At 35.4% G+C, this 9,710-nt stretch overlaps 1 non-coding gene across 1 annotated transcript; it reads right to left on the reverse strand.

Moving 5' to 3' along the window:
* Nucleotides 1-9,251: 9,251 nt before the first annotated feature.
* TRNAS-UGA (transfer RNA serine (anticodon UGA)) lies at nucleotides 9,252-9,333 on the reverse strand. The gene has a single exon. It is a non-coding gene; the product is annotated as a tRNA-Ser (tRNA).
* Nucleotides 9,334-9,710: the final 377 nt, after the last annotated feature.

Consider the following 9,710-nt stretch of genomic DNA (forward strand, 5'->3'; position numbering starts at 1 on the left):
ATTTCATATAAGATTACTGAAATGTGTTAAAATTGGTTTAATATATTTTAAGATATATGCAATGCAGAAACCCTTATGACTCTAATTATAAGAGTTGTTCATTCAGGTCAACATTAAAGTTTCTTTTGGGTACATTGCAGCGTAAACGCCAGCTAATTTTATCTGAAAACTGGATTTTTTACATCGAATATAGGTTTTTGAAGGGATCTGCGTGTTGAATCTAAGCGCAAAGCTACTTGGTGATCAACTAACTGGGAGCTTTTTGAATTTGATGTGAGCATTTGTTTGCAATTTAAAGTAGATGTCTGCATTTGGATGCTGTTTAAATCAGGCGTATGTATACATTGGTGTTCTGCTTGGATTTTGAAAAATAGTATTATAAGTTTCCGTGTGGTCAAAAATCTAATCTGTGCTTCCTCACTTGTGTTCGTTCTTCTGGTTTGTGCATCTGTGGGATTATTACTCTCAAATGCAATACATAGAAGCAATGGTATCACATAAACAAGGGCTGCGGTGATTTATTTGACAGATTGAACTGTTTGGTAGGCAGATTAGAAGTGCAGAATATGAAAATCTCAGGGTAACTAATGACCACCCTTCCAAAAGGAGAAAAGCATCTAAGCTAAAAAATTGTTGCTACCATTAAATTGCTCTTGCAAGGTTTTTGAGCCCTAAACGTAAAATGTCCTCACTTGATTTCTAATTAGACAAATTATTTTTCATCAATGCAGCGATGGAAGGATCGATGGTGTTCATTACGTCGTGAGCATTGACTTTTGGATTTTGCTTGTGGATTCTACTTATCGGTCCAAGTTGATGGTCTTATTGACATTTATGATATCTGCAATCTATTTGTTGAGCTTAAGTTCTGAAAGTGCCTAAAATAGGCCTTTTTTTCAAACGGGCGAAACTTCTGCAAATGGAGTCCATTTTCGACACACAAAATGCTGCCAGAAAGCTGCTTCGACAAACTATGCTGTGGACAAGGTATTTTCTGAAAGTTGTCATTTTATGACAAATTTACTAGCTTGAAATTGCCCATTGTCTCTTTGGCCAGGTTAGTTTTTTGGGAATTGTAAAATCGGTTTGTATTTGATCTGGGGTGTATCTTGCATATTAGTCATTTGTGTACCCTTGTACAACATGTCGAACCCAAGGATTGAATTGCTCACCCCACACAACTAGTACACATGGAAGCTCAAGATGTTGTGATTGTTGCAATCTTGAGGTCTCTGGCAGCTATTGGATGCTGACCAACCTGAATTCACTAAGCCATTTGAGCATTTTGTTCACAGAAACAAAATGGATGAGGTGAAAGGACTCATCGGTCTTCGTGTGTTAGATAATTTGTTGTTTTACATTGCTGAGTGTACAACACCTAAAGAAGTATGGGATTAGCTCGCTGAGTTGTATGGTAAGGTCAACCAATTTAGGATCTTGCAACTTGAAGCCAATCTCTCTTCTCTTTCTCCAAATGCATTTCCATCTATTCAAGATTTCCTTGCACAATTCAAGTCAATTTTGTCTCAGTTGAAAGGTTGTGGTCATGCCAAACAAGATAAGGAGTGTATATTTATGATCTTGTCTAAGCTTAGAGGCCCTTTTCAAGTGTTTGCCTCTACCTTGTATTCTACTATGGATGATATGGGAGAAACTCATAAAATGCCTTCATTTGATGAGTTTTGTGATCGATTAACTAGGGAGCATGCCAAGTTAATTCAAATGGATGCCCTTCCTAAGCATCATGCTTTGATGGCTCAACCTCCCAATAGAAAAGGTAAGTATTAGAAGAAGCCCAAGACATATTCATCTTCAAGGGATGAGCCTCCCTCTAGGCCTAAGGCGAAAAATGATCAAAAGAAAACACCTCCTTCTCCTTCTCTTCCTTCTAACTCAGGAGGGTCATCCTCTAAGTCTAAGAAGAAAATAGAGAATTATTCCTTTCACGGAAAACCTAGGCATAATTATCCACCATATCTTGCAAGGCTAGCAACATTAGAAGAAGCTATGAAAAAGCACAATATTGCCATGCCCAATTCTTCTTCCTTAGGAAAAGGACAAGCCCTCTCTGCTAAGGCTTCATCTTCTACAAGTTCCTATTGGATTCTCGATTCTGGTGCTTCTCACCACATGACTCACAGTGTAGATCTTCTTGATTATCTTTCGAATAGTCCTACTTCACATATGGTTGTTGGGAACTCTTCTCAGACTCCTGTTTTGGGGACAGGCTCAGTTCAAATGCAGGATGGTAGCAATGATGATGTTCTTCTTGTTCCTGATATTTCACAAAATATCCTTTCCATCTACAAAATTGTCAATCATGGTGATGGAAGGATTGTTGAGTCCTCTCCTATAGAGGTGACTATTTGAGAGGTGCAAGATCCTAATAAGATCATTGCTACAAGCATAGTTGATCATGCATCACATTTGTATAGGTTTGATGGATTTGAGTCTTCATTAGGATCATCCCTTATTTATCATACAAATTTTGTGAGCAAGCTTTAGCACGGACGGTTTGGGCACCTAAACTATAGACATCTTCAACAGACGAGCACACAAAATTTGGTGATTGGTCTACCTCAGATCTCTTGCTCAGATGGATTTTGTCCAGGTTGTGTCCTTGGAAAACATCATAGAGATCCCTTTCATAAGGGTATGGCTACATGTGCTTCAAAACCCCTTGAGTTGGTGCATAGTGACCTTATGTCATTTCCCACTCCTTCATTTTTCAGGAGCCAAGTATGTGCTCACCTTTATGGATGGCTTCTCTAGGTGCACATGGGTGTACTTTTTGAAGTACAAGGATGGGGTTCTTCGATATTTCATGACCTTCCTTTCATTTGTGGAGAAGTAGTCAGGACATTCCCTTTTGAAGATTCACAAGATTTTTTTCTGGGGGGGGGGGTATGTCAATCAAAAATTCCAAGAATTCTATCATGCTCGAGGTATTCTTCATCAGTACACAGTGCCATACACTTCTTAGTAGAATAGTGTGGTCAAGCGGAAGGATAGAACCTTACGGGAGATGGCCAATTGTATGATTCATTCTAGATCCATGGCTCCAACTTTTTGGGCAGAGGCCATTAATTGTGCCAATTACATTCAGAATCGTATACCTCACAAGGTGGTTTAGAATATGACTCCCAAGCAGGCTTGGTCTCATGTCAAGCCCAAGGTTTCCTCCTTAAGAGTATCTGGTAGTGATGCATGGACATTCATTCTGGATGGTCGACACAAAGCAATGGAGAAGAAGAGTCAGCGATTCATCTTTGTTGGCTATTGTGAGGATGTCAAGGGTTATTGATTGTTTGATCCCGTCATCCGAGTGGTACATTTTCATTGTTATGCTCACTTTGATGAGACCTTCACTTCGATGGATTTACCATCACATACCTCTCCCTCCCTTCTTCCCATTTCTTCCTTAGATGATGTTTTTCTTCTAGAGGATGATGATGATGATGATGCTAATGCTCCTGATAATGTTGTTCCTGATGATGGTATTGATCTCATTGTTGACATTACTCCATCTTCTTCTTCTCATCCACCTACACCTAGTCGACCCTTATGGGCTCGTATAGTTGTTGAGGATGCCAATTCTCTTACAGGTGATTCCACAACTACTTGCCGCACTCGTTCCCAAACTTTAGGTATCAGTTTTTTGAGTCATACAGTTTCTACTAATCCTCAAAAGTTTTCTGATGCTGGATAGTGCTATGGCTGAGGAATATTCTTCTTTAATGAAGAATCATACTTGGGATTTGGTTGATCTTCCTAAGGGAAGAAAGATGGTTTGGTACAAATGGGTGCATCGTACCAAATTTGCAGTTGATGGTTCTATTGATAAGTATAAGGCTCATCTAGTGGCTAAGGGATTTTCTTAGGTTGAGGGTATTGGCTATTCTAAAACCTTTGCTCCTGTAGCCAAGATGGATTCCATTCATCTCGTACTTTCTATTGTTACATCTAAGGGTTGGTCAGTGTATTAGATGGATGTGAAGAGTTCTTTCTTACATGGTGATCTTCGAGAGGAGATCCATATGTATTTGTGCAGGACCCCTCATTTGTTTGCAGGCTTTGACATTTATTTTATGATCTCAAACAAGCTCCTAGAGATTGGTATGAAAAGATGGACATTTTTTTGCTTAATTCAGGATTCACCAGATGTGGTGCTTTAATTCTACAGTTTACATTCAGAGGCATGGGGGGATCTTCTCATTCTTGTTCTTTATGTGGATGACTTGATTCTCACAGGGACTTGTCTTGCCATGATTGAGGATACTCATAAATCTTTGATGGAGCATTTTGATATGACTGATCTTGGTTTGTTGCACTATTTTCTTGGTCTTCAAATTTGTCAGTCTTCTGATGATATTTCTATTTTCCAGCAGAAGTATACTCTTGATTTGCTTCAAATATTTGGGATGGCTAATTGCAAACCCACCCCTACTCCTTTTTAGCCAAGTATTGTGTTGTCTACCAATTGGATGACTCCATTAGTTGATGCCACCTCGTATCGACAATTGGCTGGTAGCCTTTTGTACTTGACACATAGTCATCCTGATATTTGCTTTGGAGTTGGTCTTGTCTCTTGGTTCTCTCAAGATCCTCATGAGAGTCATTGGAAGGCTACCAAGCGTATCTTGCAGTACATTCAGGGCAATACACAATTTGGCATTCACTACACATGCGGTGTTACTAAGATTCTGGGCTTCACTGACTTAGATTGGGTTGGTGATGTTGATGATCGAAAGTCTAGCTAAGGATTTTTTTTTTGTCTTGGTTCTATTCTAGTTGCTTGGTCTTGCAAGAAGCAAACTGCTATTGCATTATCATCCATTGAGGCTGAGTATCAAGGGTCTATCTTGGCTAGTCAGGAAGTTCTTTGGCTTCGACAATTAGTGGTTGAGTTTGACTTTCCTATTGATCATCCCAATACTCTTTGGTGTGATAATCAAAGTGCCATACATATTTTTCGCAGCCTAGTGGAACATAAATGCACTAAGCATATTGAGATCCACATGCATTTCACTCAACAACTCATTCAAGATGGTATACTTTCCTTGGAGTATTTGCCTATGGAGCAGTAGGTTGCAGACATCTTCACTAAACCTTTGGCATCTCCTTGGTATCTTCAGTTGCGATCAATGTTAGGGGTAAAGGAAATAGTCCTTGGGGGATCTTGAGGAGTCCTTCTTCCTTTCTTTTTTCTTTTTAGCATTTCATTTCTCTCTTTTGGAGAGGATTTTTCTCCCATAGGGTTTTTCTCCTTTTCTTTGGTTATGAGAGATCATTGCATTATAGTTGTAAATGGGTACCCAATATGGCGATGTTGCCAGGACGTATAATGCATCTCTTTCACATTTCTCCCTAATTTTTACTTAAGGAGGGGTGTTAGTGTACACGTGCAACCTCATTCACTAAACTTAGGTGAATATTTAATAGTTTGTTTTTGGTAGCTTCTCTAGCCACTCTCAACACTTCTAGCTGCTCTGAGTGGATCCCATATTGATATCATGATCCCACACTCCCTTCTGGATTTCACAATCATTCCTGTGATAAATATAGGATATTGTAAGTGTAATATCAGCTCTTATTCAACAATGTAAATCATTTTGTTTGTTTTGTGAAGGTGCATTCACAGGTCAGGCTCCTGGCTTTTCTATCACTCTCCTCACATTCTTTTCATCTATAAAGAATTCATCATTCATGTAACTAACAATCTTGTAGAATATGACACAATTAATATCTATGAATTAAGTATGTTGCCAGTCATAAGCCATATGATAGATTAAGACAATAATAATGGGAAATGATTAATTTAATCAATTTTATACATAAATTAAAAGAAATATATGAAGAACGAAAGATAGATGAAAACTATATCAACCAATCATATGGAAAACAAAATGTGAATTCAAATGTAACACGATAAAAAAAATATCAAAAGATTTCAAAAAAGAATAAATTAAATATAACAATAATGATGTGCAAAACTTCTATTTAAAATTTTTGGCTCTAAATATAAACCTTGAAATTACGAGCTAGTATAATTACTATCAATGTTATTAAATTGTTAAATTTCAACAAATACTATATTTAATGGCAAATCAATCATCACAATAGTCATATAAGAATGAGTAGTCATGTTCTAAAAAAATATCTTGTCAAAGTGCATGTTTATAAGATTGTATAGTACTTCTAAGTTTCTTGTTAGGCATAAAGTGCATTTGCTACTTCTCTTGTGTGCATGTCTTGTAGTTTCATTTAGATAATGATCACTCAAAACTATTATGATAAATTGCATTGCAAGAAAAGTTGACTAATGGGTAATAAAATTTGGAAAAGAGAAAAAAATATTTACCTTACAAATGCATTGTTGTAGCCAAGGTTTTAACAAGTGCACACAAAACAAAAATTAATATAAAATAAATATGTACTGTATACCACTTGAAGTGATAGAGAGAATAGAGGAAACATTGATTAAAAAAAACTCACAATAGAGTTTCCTCAAAATGTACTATGGGACATCGTTGTTGTTGCATGGAGAATGACTAATCAAAAAACCATTCACCACCTATCCCAAAATTTAGAGATAAAGAGAATAGAGGAAATATTAAGAAAAAACTCACAATAGAATTTCCTCAAAAAGTAATATGGGACATCATTGTTATTGCATGAACAATGGTAAAAAATCCATTCACCACCTATCCCAAAATTATTTTTTATCCATTAGTGATTGCGCCAATGGATAGAGAACCTCATACAAATATCATGTAAGGGGTGCATTAGGTTTTGCATTAGTGAAAAAAGCACATTATTCAAATTTCAATATATTTTATATTTTACTTGTTGATATAATAATTTGTTGGTATAAAATCAGCTTTCTTCTTCCCTCTCATTTGACTAGGTGTTTATTTGGTCACTTACAAAATTTATGTTAGAGATGATAGATTTCAATGAAGTGCCAAGGGTAGAGCAATGGAAATTTTTTCCATTTAAATAGATCTCAACTTTTCAATTATTGTTTTAAGTTTTTTCTTGTTGTTTTCTTTTTTCCCTAGTATGTTTTGTTTTGTCCTAGGAGGATATCTAGGCATTGTCAGAGGGGCTTGCTATGCTTGTTCTTCACTAGGATATTCATGAATTGGTGAATGAAGATTTTCATGAATTGGTTCAATTCTTGAAAATTAAATAAAATTGACTCGAAATCATTTCTATCTTGCTAATTTATTGAATTTTTATACTGAAAAAATAATAAAACTTACATCCTTGACCTTGAGGAGATTGTGGCAACATTTTGATGATGAATGGACAATAATTTGACAAATATTTGGTAACTTCACAATGCGAGCACACTCTCTACAAGTCATTGTCTGTTGTTTTGTTGGTCTAAGGTCAAGTTGAAATGAGCTAATTAAACCTCTTGATTTTTTAATTTATTTCTTATGTATGAAATTCTCTCAATATGCATTTTATGTAACTAGAGAGTTGCATGACCACTTTTTGGACCCCCCATCTCTTTGTACTTACCAAATGATTTTGAAAGATAAAGTGAGCACCAAAGTAATTCTTCATGTGGGGATTCCAACACTATATTGGCCTTAACATTCTTTTTGGTAATTTAGTAGAAGTCAATTATACATGCAACTTATGATTTGAAGTGTCAATCAACAATTGTAGGTATATTTGACACTAAAGGAATGCCATCTTACTGATTGTTTCATCCTTTGTTTCTTAACATTTCCTATGCCTTCATGCATATATTTTTCCATGATAGTAGCATAGTCATAAAAGGGTATTTTTATGTATGTTTTAAATGTGTGTAGTGAAAATTAGTGTACATTTTTGAGATCATTATTTGTACATAAGTTTGAATAATCAAATTATTGACATCTTTTTTGGAAATGTCTTGCAAAGAACTACATGTTAAGGGGTTCAATTCCCTGTGCTTTATCTCTAAAATGTGAAAGCCAATTAGCTTTATAAATTATCCCACATCTATTATATTTTAATTCTAATATTTTTCATTTTTAAAGCAATGAGTCTTCCTTCTCATAGAAGGAAGCGATTATATTAGGGTCCTTTGTTATATTCCTAGATAACATTTTTTTACATATATTTAAATTGTACTACAAATATGGACATCAGACATCTATATGAATTTGTTGTAAGCCTATATATACTTCTTTTACATATATTTTAATTTATGTTGACAAATAACATTGTATGCCTATATGATTTTTGGTTAATACAATTTTTTTTGCCAATGTTGTGCATAACTTCTATAAATGATTAATTGAATAAATGAATAATTACACAAGTGAAATTTAGATATTTTGATTTGAGTAATTGAATTTAGGTCCCAAATCTTTTAGTCTTTCATCTTGCCTAGTTTTATAATCCAAATCTAAGGTATCATATGATTTCTTAGTTTTTTCAATTTTCCTAAAGCCATAAAGCTTGCCATTCAAGAGGTGTAAATGAAGGAGAAATTGACTTTCACAATTTGATAGCTTTTGTATGGTATTTTGTCTAATACCATTAGTCACATGGCTAGCAAACATTACAATTTGAGAAAAACTTCACACATCTTATATCAAGGATTTTCATTACCCATTGTCCTTAAACTCTAGATCCATGAATATGTTATAGATCTTGATATCTTTCTATATTTTTTCATTCATGATGCTTCCATTCTTTATACTCTTATATGTCATTAAACCTTAGGGATGGAGGTGTTTCCCCTATGGATGTGTTGTTTCTCATTCACAAGATTGATTATTCTTTATCCTTCTATATTATGTGTACTAGATTATTCATTGTCTATTCTTTCTATGACGAGTGATGTAGTTATGCCTAAAAATCATGACATATTACTTTTGAAAACCTCTACTTGCCATCTTGATCATACTTCCAACTTATCATGGCACATCTAGTCTACTCCCTTCATGTGATGTTGAAATAAATAGGAATATTCTCCCTTCCTCGCCTATTTTCCCCTATTGGTACTTCTCATTCTCATTCTTATATTACCTTTATCTTTATGTGGATAATAATAGAAATGGTTTTTTATATACTCTTGATGTGGATAATAATTTTAGTTCACGATGATTTATTCATGGTAGCTCAAGCCCTTGATTCACCATTGGAAGGTAGGTTAACCCATCTTGAAACAATAATAGAATAGGCAATGCGTCAAAAAAATTAACTCTCCTCGTTTCAAAGTATGCGTAAAAATTCAACACATGCGACGTCGACAGCAGGGTTCGAACCTGCGCGGGCGAAGCCCAACAGATTTCAAGTCTGTCTCCTTAACCACTCGGACATATCGACATTTGCTGTACATTTAAAATCATGTTTTCTCTATCATTTTACATTATTTGAAGATTTGTGCACTGCGAACACCCCTTATGATTAATCGGCCGAATGAAGGAACGCTTATAAGTTCCGGACTCTCATTATATGTGTTGTTCATTCAGGTCAACATTAAAGTTATTTATGGGTGCTTATTCTTTCTTATTTTACCTGAAAACTGGATTTTTTACATCGAGTTTGGGTTTTTGAAGGGATCTGCGTGTTCAATCTAAGCGCAAAGCTACTTAGTGACCATCTGGGAGTTTTTAAAATTTGATGTGAGCATTTGTTTGCCGTTTAAAGTAGATGTTTGCATTTGGGTGGTGTTTAAATTGTAGATTTTTGTGGTGGAGAGG

This window comes from Cryptomeria japonica, chromosome 3 (genome assembly GCF_030272615.1).
Source record: "Cryptomeria japonica chromosome 3, Sugi_1.0, whole genome shotgun sequence".
Lineage (NCBI taxonomy): Eukaryota > Viridiplantae > Streptophyta > Pinopsida > Cupressales > Cupressaceae > Cryptomeria > Cryptomeria japonica.